Source organism: Vombatus ursinus, unplaced genomic scaffold (assembly GCF_900497805.2).
Source record: "Vombatus ursinus unplaced genomic scaffold, bare-nosed wombat genome assembly UNPS02014772.1, whole genome shotgun sequence".
NCBI lineage: Eukaryota > Metazoa > Chordata > Mammalia > Diprotodontia > Vombatidae > Vombatus > Vombatus ursinus.
The window spans coordinates 35103143-35128686 of NW_020954550.1; the positions used below are offsets into that span (position 1 = coordinate 35103143).

Below are 25544 nucleotides of genomic sequence, written 5' to 3' on the forward strand. Positions count from 1 at the left end.
ATCTCACTCTACCAAAAGCTAGCTATGCTGCTGAGATTTTCCCCTGCCCCCAGCTGAGTCCCAGCGCCGCAGGGAACGAGATCCTCTGGTGGCTTAGCCAGGAGTTAATAAACAGTTAAGTTTTGAAGACTCAGCAGACACGTTGAGGCGGAGTAACCAAGCTGGAGCAGCAAAAACATCACAGCGCATTCCTGGGGAGTCCTCAGCTGCCAGCATCTGATTAGAACCATATCTCTCCCTGGGAGTGGCTAGCTCCGCTCGGGAGTTTAGCGTACAACCGAGTATTTAACCGGCCCGCAGGGCTGGCCAGTCCGCCCGGCGGAGGGTTTGGGGAGCAGTGGGGAAAGAAATCATGCTTGGAGCCGAAAGGAGCTAGTTTGTGAGTAGTTTGGGGTTTTTCCCCCCTTTTCCCCTTCTTCCTTCCCTATCGTGCTCTCTGTTTTCACTTCTTGGAGGTCCGGAGCCGGGCTTGGGCTCGGTTTTTCCGGCCCTCTTGGGAGCGCAGGCTGTGGGGAGAGAGCTGAGCAAGAAGACTGACAACGTGCGGTGGAAGCGGGCGGTCGTGTAGCCTGGCATTGAGACTGGGCTGGTGGTGAATGAACTTACCTTCGGAGCTCGGGCTTAAACCCGGCTGTGCAGAGAGGGAGAGAGGGAAAGAAGGAAACTGACACCGAATCCCTGACTGCTTTTTCCAGGGAAGGGGGAGGCGGACGCCGGCAGCTTTTAGAAAGCCACCGTTGTTGGTGGTGGTTTTTCCTTCCCTCGGATGACTGCCTAATTAGCTCCCCGACGTGTTTGTTTTTGCTCGCTGCCTAACAAAGAGGGAGGACCTGGTTTGTGCGGCTCTGGGGCTGCCTAGCTAGGAGTGACAAGAGCGGGGACTGAACATTCTTGAACTTTGTCTCGCCCTCTTTCCCTGCGGTCGTTCCTAAGACAATAGCTGCCGAAGGTACTGGACAGACTAGTTGGAAGGCTTGAAGCAGCTTCGCCGCCGCCGCTGTCGCAGCCTCCAGGATGGGGATGGCGCTGAGGCCGTGGGCTCTCTGGGCTGGAGAGGGCAAGTAGAGGGGGGACGGGAAATGGAACGGGGTTTAAAAAAAGTAGGGGGGGGGGCTCGTCAGCCAGCTATAAATGTAGCGGTTTTCACTGTTACTTGAAGTTAGGTGTCTCTTTTTAACATCCCCACAGGCTACGGCGTGCTTTCTGCCTTCGGTTTTAGGGCTCAGAACTTTGCTGAGATTATTATTTTTTAATGACTGAAGCCCTAGCTGGAGGGAGGAAATTCTGGCAATCCCTCCCAAATTAAACGTGAGATCCAGAAACTAGCTTCTCTACTCCAATGAATAACTTTAATATGGCAGAAGGGAAAGGCAGGGAGTGACTGGGTGGAGAAGGGGGCTTAATCTTATGTTTTAAAATATCAGTATGGCCATAGAAATTCCTTGATGGGGCTTCTTGGCCCCTGTCACTGTGGGGGAAGGGAACAACCAAGAATAACCAGATCAGAACCTGAAAAATGTTGAGAGAAATCATACTCCAAGTATCGGATTAACTGTCTTAAGTAGCTTTTCTTAGAATAAATGACATATAGTATGCTTTTCTTACAGTTTCTCCAACATAAGCTTTCCTGCCCACATTGGAAAGAACATGTGCCAGATTGTTGTTTTTTTTTCCCCCTTCCTCTTTTAAAATGGAGAGACTTGGAGGGGAACATACATAGAAACCACCAGACAATTGCTGACACGGGATCTAAGACAAGCATCTTACAATAGAAGCCTTGTCATGACTCCACATTTAATTGTTCTGGGTGCTGTCACTACTCTGAGATGGGTTTCAGTCACACGGAGGAAGATAAAATTTTGTGGAGCTTGAAAATACCGGAGATCTTTTCAGTTTCTTCCTTAATCCTTTTTAAGAAAGGAAGGAGAGAATTTGGAGAAGAACAACATCAATACTCAAAATTAATAAAACAAAATAGATTAGTCAATCTTCTCCTAAGAAGGCAGAAGGAAAAGATTACTGTGCAGTTTTATAGTGAGTCCCTTTTAAGGTAAATGCTCTTTGTTGACTACATCCTCTATTAGGTTATTTTTCCCCTTAAAATTCAAGTATCTTTATCTTAAGTTAGATTTGACATCTTTTCTCTGAAGTTGTAGGTAATTTTTTTCCAAACTCTTCATTACTCACCTACTCCCTTAATCTCAAGTATGTGTGTGTGGCTTTGTGTGTGTATGTTGCATATGCATGTTCAGATGTATGTAACCATGTACCTCCCTCCCCACCCCATCTAATCTAACTTTCTAGAGCAGTTAGGCCTAGGTAACACCCCATATCTTACAGATATGGGAGGGGAAGTGTTACAATGCCAGTTAAATGACTTGTTTAAAATACAACTAGTGAAGAATAGGCTTTGATGTCATAAAATAACTGCTGGGCTCACGACCTAGTTTAAGATTGAAAATTCAGACTTCCCTACAGTTGCATTCTTCAAGCTCTGTTATGAATTTTGGCTCTGTCACTTGCCTGTGTGATTGTGGGCAAGTCACTAAATGTCCTTGGCTCTCATTTTCCTGGGTTATAAAATGAAGGAATTGGACTAGATAACCTCTAGGTCTGTGATTCAGTGGCTTGTATCACTCTGTTCTTTTACATTCTCAGTGGCTTCTAAGACATTTTGTTTTTATGAAAGGGATGCTGATGACTTCTGGGTCCTGCTGACTGGCTAGCTGGCAACATTATTGAGCTACTAAGTCATTCCTCCCTATTTAGCACCTAGAGATCAAGAGAAGGCAGGAAAACACAAGCTCAGCAGTTTGGATTCTGGTTAGCAATATGTTTTGGGGGAGACTTGGGCCTCTTCACAAGGCAGTGACTATATATATTTTTTTCTCATGCCTGTCACTTCGTGTTGGTAAACTTAAATTTAGCACTACTAAACTGCTTATCCTTCATGGGTTTAGCTTGTGGCTATAATCTCCTCTACTCTAAATCTCAGCCTTTCAGACTTTCCCTACTCTGATCTAGTTTAGTGGCAAAAACTAAGATACTGAAATGCTCAACTATTTGAAAGAAAAGGTCATTCCTGGAACACTCAGCAGTGGTTGGACATTGCCCTACTGGTCTTTAGAACAAAGCTGGAGAGGCTTAAGGCCTGACCGACTTGGAAGACTGAACTGGTTGCTGCAGAAACATGCAGTTGTCTGTCCCTCTGAGTGAGCATAAGCAGAACTGGCGATCTGAAACACCTGAGTTACAGAATGCGGTATTTTAAAATGCTCTCTGGCTCTGCAATGTAATACTAAGGTTGAATTACAATTCCGGAGTTGGAAGAAAGTCTCAACCAGAAACTTAAATTAACTATGATGGTGGGGGTTGGTGTGCTTTGGATAGATTTGTTGTTTGTTTGTTTTTAAATAGTGGATCTATACACAAAGAAAACTAATGAATGCATTAGGAACCTGAGAAGTCAAGCATTGTAATCTACTAATGAAGTGAGAGGGTTGGGGGAGGGGGAATGCCTTTTGATTTCAAGGTGGCTAAATGGCCAGCATAGCCATTGGGATCATAGAATTGTAGACTTTTTCTTTAGAGCTGGGAGGAACTTTAGAGTGCTAGACTGAGAGTGAAAGGATGTATATTCAAATCAAAGCTCTGCCTTTGTGATTTTGGGCTGGCTACAATCTCACTGGGCCTCAGTTTCCTTCTCTGTAAAATAAAGGGATTAGATTGAATAACCTCTAAGGTACTAAGATTCCTTTCAGCTCTATACAATTCTATGAACCCCCTTCATTTTAAATATAAAGAAACCATGGCCCAGAGAGGATAGCTTGTTCAAGGCCAGCCACTTAGGCCTTGGCAGAGCTGAGATCCTAACCAATGTCATCCAACTCCAAATCCATTGCTCTTTCAAATACATCATGTGGTCTCTTAATCTTAATGCATATATCTTAATGCAGTAAGGATCACATGTCAGTGCCTGGGAAATAAGAAAGGGAGTGTAAAAGAGGCAAACTCACTGGAAGAGGTATGGAGCAAGAAACCAACCACTACCACCACCCCAAACACTATACACTATAGAAATAAATAAAAGCCATTCTTTGCAAAATACTCATTTTATTGAGTCTCCCTAATTGGGCATTATATATCTCTGAATAAAGATGAACATACAAACATTTCAATACAAACAAGGCAAGCAAATTTGTCCTTCCCCACATTGGTACAGACCAGACAAAAAGTCTCTCTGCTTGTGGTTCAAAGGACTCTCCATAGTCTAAGTGATCTTTTCTACTTATATTTTGCCAAGCTACTTTTCTCCCCTATGCCCACCTCTATAACTACGTACAAAGAAAAAAAAAATCCCTTCTCCAAAAACCTGCATTGAATGGAAAGAGTAAAGAAACAGGGGACTACCCATATTAATTGCAGTGACTAGGCTAGCCATCCGTGGAGTGATGGGCTGCCCACACAGCAGGGCACATGGCCAAGGATAGCTCCTTTTCATGCATCCCTTTCTGAGCCTTGAAGAAAGCCTGTTACTCCAGAGTCAGGGGAAGTCTGAACAAATCACTTCCTGACCTAAAATGAGAGTGACACTTTTGGCAAGGGGAACTAGAATCTCTGTTCCCCTGTTCCACTCTCCCCTCCCCATCTCCTTTGTTTTATTACTCTTCATATTGTTTTTCCCTTTCTAATAGAAAATCTTTAACAAACAAGAAGGAAAAGATCACCTAGAGACTTCTGGGACCAAAATTAAAGCTGGCCTGATAGAGAAAGGGCCTTGGGGCTAAGCCCTATTCCCATAATTTGTACAAAGTGTCTCATGACTTAAATGTACCTTTAGGATTTTCCTTAAAGACACAGGTGCTTAGGAGGAGCAGCTGGGTGCATGCTTACATTCTGGAGTCAGGCAACAGGTTAAACTATATTGAAGGCATACGGAAGCAAAAATCTGAAAGAACTAGAGTTGAGCCAAGAGTAATCTCCGGGAGAAGATGGGAGAGTGACTTCCCAGAAAATTAGGTAGGAGAGGTTTTCAAGTTCAGGGAATTTTAGTGATGTGTCCTTAACTGGCCCCCTCTAATTGGTTAAAGCTATTGCATCACACTCAAGCTGGTGAAACTGGCTGTGTCATTCTGAAGTAGATGTGTTACAGACTTTATGTTACTCCATGTGATTGGTGAACTATCCCAAAGCACACAACTTAACACAACCTGACTGCTTTGTCATGTTTTCAGCATTGAAATCTTTCTCACTTTGCTTTTTTCCTTTGTGGACCAGTTGCAGCACTTAGCAATACTAACTGACTTTAAGTCTTCTAAGGAGAGAACAGACTGAGAGAAAGGAACACAAATCTTGTTAGGAAAAATGCCAGAGGAATGAGTGATAGCCCTATGTGGGATGAGAGCAGCAAACTGGGTGACTTTAGATCACTAAAAAATGATGAGGCAATAAAAGGTTCATTTAAGGTGCTGGTTATTTAAGCTTAAACCTAAAGTAAGTCTGCAACTATACAAACCACAGATTCAAGCATTGACTTTTACCTCCTCTCTTTCCTTTCCCCTTCCCCCTCCACTTCTCTGTGATGGCATATCTCTAGCTCTAGGGAAAATGTGTCATTTCATTTCTTAGTATTAGAGGTGCCAGTGCCTTATTTTCTCCTTTAGGAAGTTTGTGGGGGAGGGCAGTTTACAATATGGTTTTAGCCTTTGTGGGAGGGGACAAGAAGAAAAGTTGTAAACTAGATTCATGATTTCAGTTGACACAGGGAACTCCATATTAGAAAATGTCCTCTACTGGGAAAGACTGGCATCTGTTCTGTCTTAAAGGGTTGCCTGGAGTACTGAGAAATCCCATGATTTGCCCAGGGTCCCACAAGCTAGAATATGTCAGAACTGGTACTGGAATTTGAGTTTTTCTGTCAGTGTGTCTCATTCACCTACCCCCAGAAGTTATTGGCTTTCATATGCAATAATATACCTCTTTACAGTTTGCATAGCACAGTATTCTTGTCCCCATTTTATAGAACTTAGAAGATGCAATATTTAGTAAGTTTCAAGAAGGATTGAGACCTGGATTTTGATGATTCCAAGTGGAGTACTAATGATCATGACTTTAGTCAGGGAACATAATTTGTTCATATGTGTGTGTGTGTGTGTGTGTGTGTGTGTGTGTGTGTAAACCCTAAGAAAAGCACAAGTTTGGGATTCAGAGAAACAGAAGTCAGATTCCAGTTCTGCCACATATTATCTGTGTGACCTTCAGCAACTCACCTAACCTCCCAAGGCTCCAGTTCTTCTCATCTGTAAAATTGAGGGGTTGGACTGGCTGACCTCTAAGTTTCCTTCCAGCTCTAAATCTAAGATCTATGACCTCCAGTAGAATAGATAACTAAATCATGATCTCTAATCTGCTTTCAAATATGCTTTGAGGGGGAGGGGAGAGGGCGGAGTTTGGGTTATTTGTTTTTTTAAAAACAAGACTGGTGGTATTATAATAGTCAAATAAGAGTTGTGAGACCAACTCATTGCTTTCTCCTGCCACTGACTTGTCTGTGTGTCCTGTGATAAGTCATTTAGTTGTTCTTCCTACGTCATCAGCAAAATTAGTATAATACCCTGTGTACCTCACTGGGGGACATGAAAGAATGTATATGGAGTTACAATACAAGCCAAAAAGGTAAGGTTTTTTTGCTTTGTTTCATGACTCTTCTGACTCCTCATATCAATAAGGATAATTACTTGTAGGTGGTATTCCATGTTAAAGTGTGGTACATTAGGAAATGGGAAATCTGGACAAGTTGGCTTTTCTAGAGAACAATCAATCAGTTTCATTTATTATCATGAGCTAGGCATTGTGCCTGGCCTCCAGGACTGTGCCCTCAGGACTGGGGATACAATTTGGACTAATCACTCTATGGGGAGTAGGGAGGGGAATATTTCAATGTGTCCAAATCTGTTTAAAAACAGGGCTCTGCTATTGTTAAAAAAAAAAAAAAAACACCAGGCATGCCTAGCATTCCCAATAGACTTTCCACTATTCCCCTCACAGTGGCATGGCAGCTTATGTTCAAGCAAAGATGGGAGATGTGCCAATTTCATACTCCATCAGCTCTTGACAACGTAGGAATGGTAGGTCAGAGACTCAAGTAGGTGTCCAGATTAGCTAGTTACCTTTCCTGCCATATTTGATATTCAATTCAACAAATTCTTCTTAAGTGCTTACACTGTTCAGAGCATGGTTCTAGGAGCTAGAGAGGTACAAAGTGTAGAAATTTTATGATCCCTACCTTCTTGGCACTTAAGAATCTAAAGCCTAATTGCTAGTTCAGCTGTCTTTGTAGGCTATTCCTACTACAAAATTCATGTTTCTTATGTGTGATTTAACCTTATCTTTTGAATGGTGACTAAACTGCATTTCCTAGCATTATACAGAATAATCTAGGAGCCTTGCTAAGCCCCTCACCCCACAAAAAAATCAAAACAACAAAAACCTCCCCAAATCCTTGGACCTCCTCATGACATTTCCAAAGGGGAACAAAGCATTCATGATTAGGACATAGATTGTAAACCCCATTGAAGTCAAGGATAATGCCCTAATCCCTTCCTCTCCCCCCAGGTTCAGCACTAGGCTTTGCAGTAGTACATGCTTAACAAATGATGGTTGAATCAATAACTTTCATTACTGAATACCTAGTGACTCCAGTTCTCCAGTTGCAATGATTTGGGGAAGAATATGCTCTTTACTCCCCAGTAAACACATCAAAATTAGGAACTTCCATTTTTCAGATGATTTAGATCATCTGATACTTATCCACTAATCAACCTCATTCCTTGTGGCTTAGAACTCCAAGACTTCTCTCCTTGGTCTCATTGTATATTAATGGTAACTTTTTTTGTATGTTATGGACCCTTTTGGCAGTGTGGTGAAGCCAATGGGCCCCCATTATCCTCAGGATAATGTTTTTAAATGAATAAAACACAGAGTATCCCAAAATAAACCAATTATCTTGAAGAATAATTATTAAAATATAAACATATATTTTTTAAGCTTACAGAATTCAGGATAAGGGCTCCTGGTATAAAGACTTTTGAAATGCCATGGGTTCTTTTATCAAAGTTCTGAAATCCTCTCACTTTGGATAACATGTCATCCAATTAGATGCTTTCCATTGTATCTTCAAAACTTACTAAAACATACAGTAATCTAAACAGTTATCAACTCTTCTTTTTTTCTTAATTTTTCTTTCTCTTTGCTCTACTTTTTAATGTCATCTTATGAGAAAATAGTTGTGACACATATATAGAAAACACTGAGTTTTCATTTGGTTTCAAGTATCTTGATCTTATTTATAATTTGTCAATTTGCCTCCATGAATTTGTTGACAAGAATGTTAGAAGCCCCTTGTGGCTAGCCTAGTATCCAATCTACGGTACACAAGTAAGTGGTTTTGGTGTTTTTTGTTTTTTGTTTTTGCTTTGCCCAAGGAGAAGCCCCATATCAAGGCTTTCTCAGAAGTTTAAACCTTCAGACACATCCAGAAAGTAATTCCAACAAATCTTCTCCCCTTTAAAAGCATCCAGCAGATGTCCAATGACACTAATCTCCTTAAAGCAGTGTGTCTTGTTAGAAAATGGGGAATTCAGCTTAATGTAACCTCTGTTTAGTTTCCTGAGTATCATTATAGACATGAGTGTTGCATTCATGTTACTGATTCTTCTGAGAAGCAGTAATTGCTGAAAAAGCCATGTTCCTGTCAAAAGTATTTAAAAGTCTTACTGAACAAAATGTCCAGATTAGCATTTGGGATAGGAAAAATGTCTTGGACTATAATGATACTTACATAATAAACTGGGAACTTACTATCTATAAAATTTCTTCTGCAGCCTACTGATGATGTATATCCATTCAACCAATGTGTGAAATATCTCTTGCGCAGAGACTCCATGCTAGTGATGGGAGGAGATATAAAGAAGTTAAGGAGGCTGTAATCTAGTAGGGAGTATGACATGACCCACACCTCATAGTATTTTGTTCAAGTGCTAAGTGACTAATATTAGCCCAAGGTGTTATAAGACTTCAGATACAAGAACTCACTTCTAGCTAGGATACTCAGGGTGGTAGCATTTGAATTGGGTTGAAATCATGATTTCAATAGGGGGACAACATCAGGAAGTCCTGGGTGCCAGTCTTATAACCAATACTCATTAGTTCGGTAGCGATGGGCAACCTTTCTGAGCCTTAGTTTCCTCACCTATAGTGTGAGGTACCTATAGGGATCTATACCTGTGGTTTCTTTAGCATAAGGAAATTCCAGATGAAGAAATCCCCTTTACCAATGGAATTTAGAACCTTCTCCTCAACTTCTAATTTCTCAGTGCCTTAGGATAATTCACTAAGATTAGGCAATTTACCCACCTGTGTGCCTCAGGTAGAATTTAAACTGAAGTCTTCCCGGCTTTGAGGCCAGCTCTCTATGCACTATGAGGTTGTGAAAATGTATGCAAAGTATTGAATAAATGTCAGTTTCCTTATTAGGTAAAAATGAGGGTAGTTTGAAAATGGCAGGAACAAAGAAACAAGCAGGAAGGTGCTAATGTTTAAGGGATACCTAGATTTAATTCGATTAGAGTACAAGAAGGGAACCTGGGACCATATTGGGAAGAGCTTTGAATACCAGACTGAAGCTTGTACTTAATTTTTGTTACAGTCTTGGGGAGTCACTCATTTTTCAAGCAGAGAATCCATTCTGACTTAATGTGACATGCTAGTGTTAATAAGCCATGAATTGAAGTAAAACAGAGACTGACAGTTATATGTTCTATTGCATATTAGTTTCGTGATAGAAAAGTATCTTAGTATCCAAGATCTCAATATGAAGAATCCAACCCAAAATTTACTAGTCTTTTAATCTTAGCATTGGGTTAGGTACTGCAAAAGTCACCTTAATAGTAAATACCTTTCATAGCATCTTGTTTGAACCTCTTCAAATATAGCTTTTGTGTAAAAGTCTTATCATCTCTTATAGAATTAAACTCAAATTAAATGCACATAGGAGATTTCATTTTATAAGAATGGTTACTACCCACAAAAAGTCTGGTTAGATACAAAATTAAATAAGATTACTAGGGAATAATGCAAAACAGTAATTCTAAAATCAAGCATAGACAAATACTAAAGAAGATGAGTCAAGAACTTGTAGTCCAGACATCTCTTACCCAGAAAGGCTTCATGAAAATGATATGACTTGAGGAGGATCTTGAAGAATGTATTTGAGTTAGACATGTGGAAAGAGACCACATGAACAAAGGCATAGGGCTATGAACAAATATGTTCGGGAGAGTGGATGATCCTATATGTGTTGGGACATGTGGTTCCCTAATGAAAAAAGTTTGGCCTTGAGTTGATAGGAAATTCTTGTAAGTTCTCAAGTGAGGGAGTGGAATAATAAAACCGAGGGAGGCCTTTTCCTCTCAAATTACTTTGCTATTTATTGTGAACATGTTTTATGCCCCCCTCCTCCAATAGATTGTAAAGCTCCTTGAGGGCAAGGATTATTTCAATTTTTTTGATACCATCAGTACCTTATAAATAAATGACACTAATAAATTGACATTACTTCCCATAATAGGAGAAAGCAGGGAACACGGTACAGTAAAGTAGTATACTGTCTTCCCCCCCCCCCCACCTACCCAATCTATTATGGCAATCTAGGCATGAGGTGCTCAGGTACACCAGCTGTAATGTCCTAAGGGTTTTTTTTTTCTTTTGAAATTTTCCTTGCTTTACTGGACAAATGTCCATGACTATTACCACCACAAGGAAAATCTCACCAAACAAGTATTTGCATGCCTGTTAGATGGCACAAGCAATATAAAGTTGTACAAGGCAATCTCTCTGCCCTCCATGGAGGCTTCAATCTAGACAGACATGGCCAATACTGTAGTTAGGTACCATGAGTGAAGAATGAACAAAGTACTATCACTACTGTGAGAAAAAAAGGTCACTTTGTACAAATTTAGGATAGTTAGGTTTTGTGAAGAGAAAGAGAGGTCATGTAACTATCTTAATCTGGACTAATAAATTGGAAATAGGACAGAGTTAGTAAAAATTCCATCACCCGAGTATGCTTTAAACTCAATATAATACTTGAGTACAATCAAACAGACATTAGAAATAAGCCAAAACCATAGATTCTATTCCTCATCCTCAGCCTCTCTTCTGTCTACCCCAACTAGGGACAGACCCATTTGTTTATCATATATCAAAAAACTGGAACTTTAGTGTAGTTGTATACTCAATGTTCCCAATAATTCTCATAGTGGGAAGAAAGGTTATAGACTATATTCCTGTCCGATGCAAGGATCCTCTCCAAAATCCCTTTGCTTGAATACTTTTGGAGCCACGAAGTTCATATCAAGACAATTCATTCTGTTGTTGGGTATCTCTAAGGGAGGGCAGGGGGACTCTTCCTTCTATGTTAAATCAAAATCTTTTTTTTTATCTTAAATTTGCCTTCTTGAACAGAGTAACTGGTCTGCTTTCTCTTTGTGAGAGGCCATCAAATATTCAAAGTGGTCCCTAGCATCTTTGCTTCCTTAGCATATCCCCTGAATCTAAGTTTCTTCATTTTCAGGCTAAATCTCTTCAGCTATTTTTCCTTTTAATGGGTTTCTGTTCTCTTACTTGATGTTTTGAGAAATGCAGATTTAGGATCATGGCTTTTTTTTTTAATTTAAGATTGAAAGTATTCAAAATACAACCTGAAGAATGAATGTATTCCAATGTTCAAGACTGTGTAATTTGCTTGTGTTCTCCTTGCGAAGGAGAATGACTTTTGTATTGGAAATGGCAGAACAAAAAATGGCTGCCAGGGAGTTGCTGCCTAAGATAAGTGAGTAGGTAGTGAGCTAAGAGGTACTAAGAGGTAAGCAGATGCCTTTGATCAGTACAAGTCACCAGGCCAACTGTAGATAACCCTCTATCAGTAATATTTGAAACACTACGGAATAAAAAAGGAACAGTAGGACTAGAGAAAACTAAATGTTCCAGTCTTACACACACACACACACACACACACACACACACACAATTGGGGTGGATGAGAATGACAAATTTGCAAACTATATGCCTATGAGATTGGCTTTGATTTTTTTGATTTCTGGAAAAGTTCTAGAATAGATCATTGAATAGATGGTTAGTGAACTAGTAAAGAAAGAAGTGATTACAGAGAAACCTATCATAGCCCCATCAAGATCAGGTTGTATCAGTCTAACCTTGTCTTTTTTTTTTCTTAATTGCCATGGGATTATCAAACTAATGCAGCAGGAGAGTGTCATTCATTCATTTCCTAGCAGTGACATCACATTAGGAAAATAATAATTAAAAAAAATAATAAGGATGATAGCTACCATTTGTATATAGTGCTTGCTATATGCCAGGCACTATGCTAAACACTACATATATCTCATTAGATCCTCACCACAACCTTGGGAAGTAGGTGTTATTATTATCCCCATTTTATAGTTGAGGAAACTGAGGCAAACAGAGATTAAGTGACTTGCCCAAGGTCACACAGCTACTAAGTGTCTGAAGCCAAATTTGAACTTGAGTCTTTCTGACTTGAGACCCAGTGTTCTGTCCATTGCATCATCCATGCCGCTTCAGTTGACGAGTTATCATAAGCTAACAGTGACATTCTTCAATTCTTACAGCCATTATGTTGACTAACATGCTCTAAGACATTCTTTTCCATTTAATTCACCCAATATACACAAATAGATAAATCATATCAGTGTAATTTCAAGTAGATTTTTTGGCAAAATGATTCACAAAGTCAGTCAATGAGCATTTATGAGGCACCTACTATATGCCAGGCACTTTGCTAAGAATTGGGGATGCAAAGGCAAAAGACAGTCCCTGTGATATAGGAGCTCATAACTCACACGCTATCTAAAAACAAATAGGAAGTAATCAACAGAGGGAAGACATTAGAATTAAGAGAAATTAGAAAAGGCTTCTTGTGGAAAGTGTGGTTGGTATGATAAATTGGCATACTGATGCTCTTGCAAAGATAGGTGCCCTAGATAATGCTACAGTTAGATTTGGATATAGGTAAAAGACAGAACTCCAAATGTAGTCATTAATGATTTTGTGTCCACTTAACCAACTCCCATGGGGTCTCTATGGGATCTGTACTCTGAACCTAATTTGTTGAATATTTTTGTCAATGACTAGAATAAAAGCATAGATAGCCTGCTTTTTGCAGATGACAAAACTAGAAGGAATTGCTAACTCACTAGATGACTGAATCAAAAGATCTCAACAGGCTAGCTAGAAGATTAGGCTGAATCTAATAAGATGACTTTCAACAAAGATAACTATACCGTTGGTTATAAAATAAAATCTATTTCACAAGTACAAGATGAGGGAGGTATGATTAGACAATAGTTCATCTGAAAAAAAAATGGTTTGGGGGCTTTAGTGTATTTCAAACTCAATATAAGTTAGGAGTGCAGTGTAGCAGCCAAAAAGGACAATGCAATTTAAGGTTATATTTTTTTTAAATATTAAAAATAATTTAATACATAAGTTAACATAATGTCTTTCCAAGAGTTTTTGATGCTAAGAAAAAACACATAGTACCACACATACAGTGAGATATTACTATCCAAGTGTTTTGAATCTTCACTATACATGTAATCTGATAGAAATACTAATATACTTCATTTCTAATTTACAAAGGCTTTGTTTCCATGCCAATTACCTCAAAATTAAAATACATAAGCATTGCAAATATAAAATAGAAATTGAATTTTAATGAGAAAAAATATTTAAAGAGCTTAAAATTCAAATTTTACATTTGCTTTTACCCTGGAATAGATTTTAACCCTTTTGTTTCTGTAGATAAATATAGCAGTAACTATTTTTTAACAATCTTTGTAGGGTTAGTAGTTTTGCCTATAAATCATCTATAGAGAGTCAGAGCTTCCAGGAAAGAAGAAGTGATAGGCTTTCTATATTCTAGGTCTTGTGGTGAATAGAGAACTGGATATAGAAACATAAGTTCAAATCTTGCCTCAGACACTTAATAGCTCTCTCACCCTGGGCATATCATTAATAATAGCACCTACTTCACAGGGTTGTTATGAGGATCACATGAGATAACTTACAGAAAGAGTTTTGCAAACCTTAAGGTAATATAAACTATTATATTTAATCTCACTCAGGTTTAGTTTCCCTTATATATAAAATAGGGATACCTCCCAGAGTTGTTGTGAGAATCAAATGTAAAAGTACTTTGCAAAGCTTAAAGCACTATTTAAATGATAATAATAATGTTTATTATTACTGTTGTTGTTGTTGTTATAACTCTACCTTGGTCAAACCACATTTGGAAAGTATCTTATTCTGTTCTATGCACCACAATTTTGGAAAAATGCTGAGAAGCTGGAGGATGTCCAGAGGACTGGGATGGAAAGGGCCTTAGAAATACCCTGAGGAATTTAGGGATGGAGGGAGGTTAATGATATGTCTTCCAAACTTTGAAGTGCTATCACATGGAAGAGAGATTGGGAATTTTCTGTTTGATCCTGAGGACAAATTCAGTAGTAATGGGTTGAAGTTGGAAAGAGACAAATTTGAGACTGATGTCAGGAGAAATTTTTTTTTTCATGTAGTTAGTTATCCAAAAGTAGAATGTGCTTCCTCAAGAGGTTATTCCTTATTGGAGGTCTTCAAGCCAAGCATGTATGTCATAGTGGGGATTTCTTTTAGGTATGGGTTGGACTAGAGGTCCCTTCCAACTCTAAAACTGTGAGTCCATAATTCACCTCAAATATTAAACATCTGCTTTGTGCAAGGCACTATATATGGGCAAGAATACCCTTCAAATTAGGAAAAGCAAGTTATTGAGGTTGCAGATATAAAACAATGTCTTGATATATTTCTACTTTCCTCAGGCATTGATTTATTAAGTTAGTAAGGCCTGAAAAGTTATACTTTCTTGAGTACCTTTTGGCATAGCTATTGAATTCAATGGAACAGAAGGTATTGGAAACTGTTAATCTGCCTGATGTCTCTAGAATTTAAGATGATCATGTTAATATTTTATCACCTCCTAAAAGGATAAAACTGCTAGGAATGGAGTGAAAAGTAATTGTCCATTTCCATGGTCTTAAACACAGTACCTTCATACCTAAGGGACAATATCATTAGCAAGATTTGACACACTTGCCAACAAATTACTCTTCATTCTTATCCCAAAAGCCATTAGCTACATAAGCTACAGTATTAAGTCTCTCCACATTGCTCTTCCAGATTGCAATAGAGCTACAGAGTTGCGCTAACCAAATGTATCTTCATGCTTTTAAAGCTATTACTGAATGTGAAGGTCTGGTGGTATATAATCTGACAGTTGAGGAGATAACAGAGCTCCCATTGCTATATCTTGCATCTTTCTTTAATTAGTGCCTCTTGGACTGAATTTTTTACTTAACAATAAAGGAAAGTAATCCTTTTGCCAGTGCTTCCTCTGTTTGTAAGAATCATCCAAAAATCAATGGAAACATGTAGATGCTCTTGTGTCCCATCAAACTGGGAAACTATAGGTAACAGGTGAAAACAGCATTAAGGAGCAAGAGGTAGAATTTCCCTGTTTGCAATATCACACACTGGGGATCAGAACACTTCCAATGGAAAGCTTCAGTTTGACCTAGACTTTTTTGGGGGGAGGGAGGGGTATGTAACTAATTAAACAGCTCTATCTAAGCATGCCTTCGGTAAGGTAATTTATAATGAGCAATAAACATATGCTTTCCTAGTTTATGTCAACTCTGGGCTTGGGAAAGGAAGATAAGCTGGGAGAATGAAATTCTCCAGGTGATCATCTATTCAAGCCTGCAAACACTCTGAAAAAGCTCTTCATTGTAGGGTAAACTCTCTTATCTGGCACATCTAGAGGAGTGGAGTGTTGTGGTCATTCAGTCCCCATGCAAATTAGCATGATCATTCAAATTCTCTGGCAGTTAGAAAACTTTTTCTTTTCTTCCTCTCAAGGGGACATTAGCCATATTACTTTGGTAGTAGTGTGACACTGTCAGATGTTGGGATGCCATCTAAGCTTATAACATGTAGGCAAAGGCTCTGACACTAATCAAACCTGGCTTCAAACTCTTGACTGAAATGAAGGAATCTATAATAACTTCCCTTATGTTGTAGAAGTGGTGTTCTTTTGCATGCTCTGAGTTTCATTGATATTACTTTTTTCTCCATCAATACTACTCTTACATTTTGTTACAAGATGGACTGCCTTCACAAAGATTGTTTACTTTTGTATGTGTATACACTTTAGTGAAAAACTCATTTGGTGATCTGTTACATTTGTGACTCATGTTACTCATGCCATTTGTTCTCTTCTAATGTGGGTGCTACTTAGCACCTCATGACCTCAAGGTCTAATGAAGATGATTCTGCTTTAATAATAGATACAAAATACAGCCACCAAATATGAATTTTTCACTTCTTAGACTGAACAGAAGCAAATGTATTTTGTGTCCTTTTTGACTTCATGCTTCCTATACATAGCACTTGGCTCTCTTCCCTACTTGAAAACCTAACCATTTGATATCCTGGAAAAGGTGTTTTAGAGACACAAGATGAAAAGTTTTAAAACTTAGAAGAGTTGATATTTTATCCTAAAAAGAAGAAGAAGAAGAAGGGGCCACTGGAACTCCTTGATCAAGACAGTGACATAGTCAGACCTGTACTTTGGGTACTTCAGTTTGGTGGATCTGTCGAAGGTGGATTAGAGGGCAATGGACTGGAGATAGGGAGATCAATTAGGAGATTGAAATTGTTTAGGTTAAAGGTGAAGAGGTCCTGAACCAGAGTGTTTTAGTGTGGATGTTTTAGTAAAATAGAGATATTTTAGAGCAGAATTGACAAAATTTGGCAACTTACAGGATGTAGGGTGGGAGGAAGGGTTGAAGATGAGTTCTAGGTTGTGAACTGGGGTAATTTGGAAGGATGATGGAGCAAAGAAGTTAAAAGGGGAGGGAAAAGATAATGCATTTTGTTTTGGACATGTTACATTCAAAATGCATATGGGGCATCTAGTTGGAGACATTGAATAAGCAATTTGTGATGCAGAACAGTTCCAGAAAGATCAGAGTTTGAGATATAAATCTGGAAGTTGTCTGCAAAGAGATGAAAGTTGAACTCATGGAAGCTAACAAGTTTACCAGATGTGGGGTGAGGTGGGAAATAGGGCACAGGACAGAGCCCCACAATTTATCTTGCCAATCTTAAATTCTATTCTTCTTTCACATGAACTTTGCTCCAGACCAATCTGATTATCCTTACCTACCTCCTACTTCCCAAACTTGCCTTATATATAGTGACACCCAGGCCTTTGTCTGAAATGCATTTTCCCCTCCTACCTAGGTGGATAGGCCCCAATCTTCAAAGTGAGCACAATGATCACACTTTTAGGCTTACTCTTTCCTCCCAATTACCCTGTAAAGTAGGTAGCACAAGTATCATCTCAATTTAAAGATGGAGCCATAAAACTTAAGTTAAATATTTTTGCCCAGGCCTCCTTACTCTTCTAGCACTTTTTTTTCTGGTTTATTGCCCCAGTGCTCCCTTTCCAACCTTTCCAATTCATACTAAGCTCAATCTCTTTTTGAACTACGGTGCCAAATAATTAAGAAAGTGCTCGATTGTAGCCCATCTTGCATAATTTACCTGACTAAGCTAAAGGTCTTAGGGGTAGGGATTCATCATTGAGGAGTGAGGGAAGAGGCTATCAGGTGTACTGGCTTGATATTTACTGAGAAAAGTCTGTTTTCATCTTCCTGATATATTCATGGATTAAAAATTGAGCCCATAACTGAGAAAGTTGTTGCCTTTTGCATTTAAGGACTTACTTTTTCTGCTCCAACCTTTCCAAGTAGAATATAGTAAGCTTCTTGAGGACAGGAACTGGTGTGTGTGTGTGTGTGTGTGTGTGTGTGTGTGTGTGTGTGCATGCGCACGCATGCAGTGCATCTAATTGCTTTATGAGTCTTAGAGTGAAACAGTACCAAAAAGACAAGTGAAACATGGTGCAACCTTATATATTAACCTAAATTTTGGAAGATATGGCTTCCTCTGGGTCAGTTAGCTTTCATGAAAAGTTACCTTGTTTACAGATATTTAAGGAAAACTTTTACTCATTTTTCACCAAGTAAATTCTAGCTTAGGCTTAAGGTTCCCATTCCAGGCCCATTTGCTCATTCAACAAAAGGAGTTGGAAGCATATTCAATTAGTGCCATAATTTTCATATAGAAAGAAGGGGGTGGTCTACCTTTTAGGCAGGATAATTAGAGCACATGGGGTAATTTAGTTGGTTTTCTAACAGCTACAAATGCCATTAAAAAGCATTGCCACACTCCACCACAATAGTGAGAAATGATGGACACCTAATGACCTTGACCTTTCTGTGAAATTCTAAGCACAGACTGAACTATAAAGTAGCAACCAGTTCATTTTTGCTAAATTTCTCCATAAGTTAAGTAGAATCCTTCTCAAAGAAGCTTTTGTGAAGTTGGATTAGAGATTACCTGTTTATATCTCTCTAACTTAATATTTTGAGCTTAATAAAGTACACTATCAATTAGAAAAGCCTTACTCTTCTAAATGTGGTGGGCTTTTTGCTGTTGTTGTTGTTGTTTAGAGGACAGAAAATTCATGTGAGTTTAAGCATCAATGTAACTCAAGTTATACGTTCTTAAAAAGAACAAGAAGTGAGCTCTAGCATATTGGGGAACTTCCCTATGGCGGGCTTATGGGATGACACAAACAATCACAAATCACAAAAGGAAACACCCAAGATAAGACAGTGAGGAGAGGTTGTGATCGCTGATGGTAATAGGTAGAATGCTACCAGGCAGCATGGAAGTACTAAGATGGCCTATTCTGCTCACTAAAATTTAAGAATAAGTCCTCAGTTTTGTGGACTCACTTTTTAAAATTGGATTTTTGAGGGGAGGGCTTGTTTTCACTGAACTACAGTGTTCAGCTGAGGAAACAAATGATCTAATTGAGTCTTCCACTGCTATAAATGTCTCACAGAATAGTGACTGGAAAAACACAGACACTTAATCCTGTAGCTCAAATCCATTGCTTAACTTCTAATCTGAGGCCCAGTGCACCATCCTTTTCATTCAGTGACTGAGTGGGTCATAAACTACATCAGGCAAAGATGAACTCTAGCTTTGATTAGATATAAAGTCTTGTGTTTTCTTGAAATGTCCACAGCTTGGGGAGTCAGTAATCCTCAATAAGCACTTTAACAGTTCAGGGTATGCTTGACTCTGAAAGGACATAGCTAGCGGAACATCTCGCTTACACACTGAGCTGTTTATGAACCAGGAAAACTCTAGGATGACTCATTAATTGCTTCACTTAGTACTTCCCATATTGACACATTCCAACAGTGACTAACTAGACCCTCTTGAAGGAGGTCTGTGTCACAGTTCGGTGAAAACAACCTGAATGTGTTGTCAGGGGCAAAAGAACTGGTGACCAAGTCAGCTTGGTGATTCAGAATGACAGTGTGGTCTACATACAGGAAGTAGCGTGCCCTTTAGTGTGTGTTGGCATGGCACACCTGAGCACCGGCTTAACAGAAAATACTACCTGTGTTGGAAATCAATCCCATGGAGTAGGGTTGCTTGATAGAGGTTGGAACCCTCAGTCCCTCTTGCTTCATCTGAGTAGGCTTTCCAAAGGCATGGGAAATCTTAGTCAATTTCTTCCTCTTAAACATGAGTCATGTCAACTTATGTAGGATGTGTAACTTTATCAACCTCAGGTATGCTCACAGATTAAGTATTTAGTGAATAACACAAGTGTTGGATGTGTTCTAATCTTTAAAAGAAAGAAGACAGAATAACACAATAGAAGGAGTATTGGATTCAGAAGCCCTGGATTCAGATCCAAGCTCTGGTATTTGCTTGTATGTGTGACCTTGGGGAGGTCACTTTTTAAAATGATGGAGTTGGACCAGCTATGACCTCTGATGTCTTTTCTTCTAGATCAGGGGTTCTTGACTCAGGGTCTGTAAACTGTTAATATTATGATAACTGTATAATGTGTAATATAAAAAACAGGATTCTGAGAAGGGTCCCATAGGTTTCACCAGATGGCCCAAGGGGACTGCAATACAAAAGAGGTTAAGAGCCCTTGGGCTAGATCTATAATCTATGAAGAGAACTTTTGCACTAATAGGTACAAAGTATGACAGTTATGTGGATCAAATCACTCTTACTGTTTTTAACTTAAAGCAAGATAAAATTGAGGGGGCCCTTGCATGTTTTCTTTCTTCTTTTTTTTTTAAGCTGGTAAATGCCTTTCTGTTTTGAACATTTAAAATATACTTGCTCAATGAGATTTCACTGAGGGGAAAGAACCTGATCCTTTTTTAATGGATAAACCATCCCTTGGGAAGAAATTAGACGTTCTAAATTCATAGGATCATAGACTTAGAACCAGCAGGAAACTTAGGAATCATCTGTTCCAACTCCTTCATTTTAGAGATGGAGACCCTAGGGTCCATTGAGGGTAAGCTACTTTATCAAGGTAACGCCATAAATGGAAGAGCCAGAATTTGAACCCAGCCCCTCTCTCTCCAAATCTATTTCAGGTATTCTAGGCCTAAAGTATCAAAAGCAAAGCCAGCAAGAGCAGGCCATACTCCCAAGTGGGCTGGGACAAGATCAAAATGTAATTGGAAAATATGTAACAAAAATAAAAATACAACACAACAAAAATGATTAAATTTATGATTTTTCAAGTCAGCATGTGGCTGACAGAGATCTGTTTCTGTTTGAGTTTGACCCCGTTGTAATGTAGGCCATAGTTACCCGTTTTCAGTCCTGTTAGGTGTTTGCTCCTATTCTTTCTAGGGGCAGCTAGGTGTGGCTCAGTGAATAGAGTGTTGGGCCTACAGTCCGAAAAACTTGAGTTCAAATATAGCCTCAGATACTGACAAGCTGTATGACCCTGGGCAAATCACTTACCCTTGTTTGCCTCAGTTCCTCATCCATAAAATGAGCTGGAGAAGGAATTGGCAAACCATCTTTTCCAGGAAAACACCAAATTGGGGTCACAAATTGTCAGACAAGCCTGAAAAATGATTGAACAATAACAAAGTGTTTCTCCCTGTGTGGTCAGGAAGACAGTCAGACATGCCTAGAAAGAACATGCTCCTTTATTATTCCATAGCAAAAATCTTGTTCAAAGCTGATTTCACCTGCTTTCTCTTCTGTGAAGCCTTCCCTGATTTATCCTTTGTTCCCATCACATTCCACCTTGTGTCATACTTGTGTAAATTATTAATACTGGATAGTCTCTGTCTTACAAAGATGAAAAGTGATTTGTAAACTCCTTATATTTCTATTGCTTTTCCTTCTACTGATGCAACTAAGTAACTTCTATGTAACAGTGTTAAGAACTGCCTGGGATACTAGAATGTGTCCCTTCACCTCCCTAAACTTTAGTTTTCCCATCTGTAAAGTCAGAGGCGGGACCAGATGGCTTCTGAAGGGACCCTCTCTCTATGAGCATATGGCCGGTGATCCACAGTCACACGGCCAGCTTAGGTCAGAAGCAGGACTCAAACCTTGCTCTTCCTGAGTTTCCAGGCTCCCCTGGCACCAGAAAGTCATGCTGCCTCTCATCTTCTATATAATTGACACTTAATAAATGCTTCTATAATAAATAAAAGGCATCTTATCAAATGAAAAGGTGACTCACTCAAAGTCGTAAATGAAAGTTCTCTGAAGAATGTCGTATTGAATAACATATCAACTATGAATAATGTTGAAATAGCTAAAAAAATCATTCCTTTCCTAGAAATGATTCCCTTAGAATAGGTACCTTAAGCCCTGTTGTGGGAAATGAGACCCTTTTCTAATTATGAAGATTTAGGAAGGAAGGATGTTAGTCCTTTCAGGACATCGGCACATACCAGGAATTGACCTGTAAGGGACTCTTAAATGAAAGATAGGACACCAGCCTCCCAAAGGATGGGATCCCAAAGGCCTTGCTGACATAGTGTGGGGTGTGATCTTAGAGTTCTTCTCCATCATACAACTTGAACTACTTGTTAAAATGAAGATTGCAAAATCAAAGGTTGAGGAAGGAATTTTAAAGGTCAGTTTATCCTACTACCTTTAGAGAAGGAAATATTTGTACCATCTTGGTTAGCTAGTTAGTTTAAAAACAATTTTAAACTTTTATATGCAACAACTATAAAAATAGTTTTTTCAATTGTTAGTACCTAAACTCTTACCTTTCTAATAGAGATGGTTTTTCTTCTTCCTTGATAACATTGAAGTAGTGACTCTTTTTTATTCTGACCTCCCTTCAGAACACTTAACAGTAGGTGGTATTTTAAGGTGACTCAATCAAGCATTTGGGGTTTTCTTGACAAAGATACTGGTTTACCATTTCCTTCTCCAGCTCATTTTACAGATGAGGAAACTGAGGCAAACAAGGTTAAGTAACTTGCCCAGGGTCACACAGCTAACACTGATTATATGCCAGGCACAGTGCAAATTTATGATGATACAAAGTATAAAATGCAAAAAAAACAAAAACCTATGTCTTCAAGGAGCTTATATTCAGATGGAAGAAAAATATGTAAACAAATAGATATATACAAAACATACAAAATAGACACAAGATAACTTTGGCACAGTGGATAGAACACAGGGCCTGGAGTCAGGAGGACCTGACTTCAAATCCAGCCTCAGACACTTAATAGCTGTGTGACCTTGGGCAAGTCTCTTAACCCTATTTGCCTCAATTTTCTCATCTGTAAAATAAACTGGAGAAGGAAATAGCAAATCACTCCAGTATCTCTGCCAAGAAAACCCCAAATGGGGTCATAAAGAGTCAGACACAACTAAACGGAGCAACCACTAGCCTTTAGAGGGGAAGCCCTTCTGGAAAAGATGGTGTTGCTTGAACTGAGTTGCAAAGAAAGCCAAGGATCCTAAGAAGCAAATCTGAAAAGGGGGAGCCTTCCAAGCATGGGGTGAGGGGGTGGCAGCCAGTGCAAAAGGTAGTTAGCTCTCCACCTCTAGTGCCTAGAGGGTAATAATATGTAAAAAGACTGGAAAGGAGATAGAAAGGGGTCATATTGCAAAGAATTTGGAATGTCTAACAGAGGAATTAATGATAGGGAGTCATTGGAGCTTACTGAATAGAAGGTGGCATGGGCAGACCTGCACTGAAGAAGACCTCACTTTAGTGAAGAATGGATTGGAGTGGAAAAACATTGAGAGCAATGAGATAGATCAGATGGCTGTTCAAATAGTTGGACTCTATGTCTTATACTCCCAACTCCCTATCACACGGTTCCAAGATTAGCCTTTAGTAAGAAAGATCCTGACTTCTTACTCCCTGTGTGACCTTAGGCAAATGACCTTACCTCTCAGGGCTCCCTTCCTTATCTGTAAAATGAAGGGATTAGACTTGGATCTTGGAAGTTAGAGCTCGAAGGGGCCTTGGAGGCCATGTAATTCAGCTTTCTCATTTTGTTGATGAAGAACCTTAAGCATGAGATTTAATGATTTGCCCAAGACCATAATAAATAAGCAGAGAAACCCAGACAAGACTGAAATCAGATCACTCCTTACACTGGGACATACGCTGCATTTATTATTGTGTGGAAAGGACCTTAGAGATCATTTAGTCCATATCCATCTCCTTCCCTTCATTTGAAGTGTAACCCTGGGCTCAAGTCTATTTGCTATGCAAATAGAGTCTCTAACATTAGTGCAAATTGTTTATTTAATCCTCTATACCTTAAGGAGGAACCTACATAAGGATGAAAAAAACAGAGACCCAGAGAGACAAAGGGACTTACCCAAAATTACAAAGCTAATGTTCCTGGAGAAGATCTCAAAATGTCTTTCAGCTCTAAAAAGCCTATATCAACCTCACTCTAAGAAATATACACTCTAACATAAAATAAAGTACAATAAAATAAAAAGGAAATATCTACCTTAATATATATAAAATATATATACTCTAAGAAATATATGTGTGTTTGTGTATATATATACACACATGCATATACATACATATACACATATATGTATGAATGTGTGTTATGTACACGTGTAAAAATAGATATAGATATATAGATGTGTGTTAGTACTACCTAGAAGCAGGGAAAAGACTCCTGCATCCTTTTCCTCACCAAAGAAGGGGTTTTCCTCACCAAAACCATTAGTTTTGACTTCAGAGGGGTATTCAGAGTATTCAGTACTTATCTGTAGTCAGAGATTTAATCCATATGATACTATTTGCTCTGTGTGTGTGTGTGTGTCTGTGTCTGTGTGTGTGTGTGTGCTCAGGGATGTGTTGAAGCTGGGAGAGACTGTTCCAATAGGTATGCCCATCCATACATTTTTCCTTACATGCATAACTTTAGAGTTATTAACTTTGGAATTTTTATTTGGTGATACCTCTCATTAACTTTGATTCCTTCCCTTTCCTTCCCTTCCCAGCAGAAACTAAACTATGTAGATATACTTAAGCATAAAATTGAGAGTTAGGTCCCAGGAGAAGAACTGCATGTGATGCTTCTTGTCTTTGGGTCTCACTTTGCTTGTCTTTCTGCCCGGGGAAAGAAAGGGATCTCATTTTAACAGCCTATGAAATTCACTAGGGGACCCATAATAATGCAAAGCCCTAAATCATCTAACTTGGCACTTCAGATTCCTTTATGATTTCATCCTTTCTCCAAGCTTTTCTTTTTGTTGCTACAAACCAGGCATGACTATGCATTTCTGGTCACATCACCTCCATTTCAGCTTGTCAGTCAGTAACTCTGCTGAGATGTCCACAACTTCTAAACTGAGAGGCTAGCTGTGCTCCAGAATCTCTGCTGGTCCCATCTCCCAAGTCCTGCAAACAGGGCTGTTTCCTGAAGATGACGTAGTGTTTCCTGAGATGATATGTAAGTTAGCCTCATTGGAGTATTGGAAGAGTATTGGAAGAAATAAGCAAGATCAGAAGTCAGACTATAAGGGATAGAGAAGTGAGCGCAAGTTAATTTCTCACTACAATCTAATACTTCACTTATCCAGGGGTGATATCTGACAAGAACTATTTAGAAGTTAAGGCTTTTTTTTGCTTCTTCTAAAGATATCTAAACTGGTGTTCAAGTTTGTGTGTTTTTACTTGTCAGAGAACATGTAGTCACTTGGCCTACTTACTCCCACAATTCAGACAACTCTCTAGTTTTACCAGTCCATCTAAAACTTGGAGTAGGACTGAATGGCACAAGGATCATTAGACATAGCAGCAAAAATGTGTCCAACAACTTGATAGCAAAAGAAAAAAAATAACTATTAAAAACATTATAGAGGGGCAGCTAGGTGGCACAGTGGATGGAGCTCCAGCCTTGGAGTCAGGAGGACCTGAGTTCAAATGTGACCTCAGACATTTGACACTTACTAGCTGTGTGACCCTGGGCAAGTCACTTAAC

The 25544-nt window shown here is 39.1% G+C and overlaps 1 protein-coding gene across 3 annotated transcripts in view; it reads left to right on the plus strand.

The window, feature by feature from the left end:
• Positions 1-206: 206 nt before the first annotated feature.
• Positions 207-25544, plus strand: part of DAB2 (DAB2, clathrin adaptor protein) — a 65560-nt gene continuing 40222 nt past the window's right edge. For all 3 annotated transcript variants that reach the window (XM_027863521.1, XM_027863523.1, XM_027863522.1), the window contains exon 1: positions 207-379. The gene's annotated coding sequence lies outside the window, so the exon portion shown is untranslated. The remainder of the gene's footprint in view (positions 380-25544) is intronic.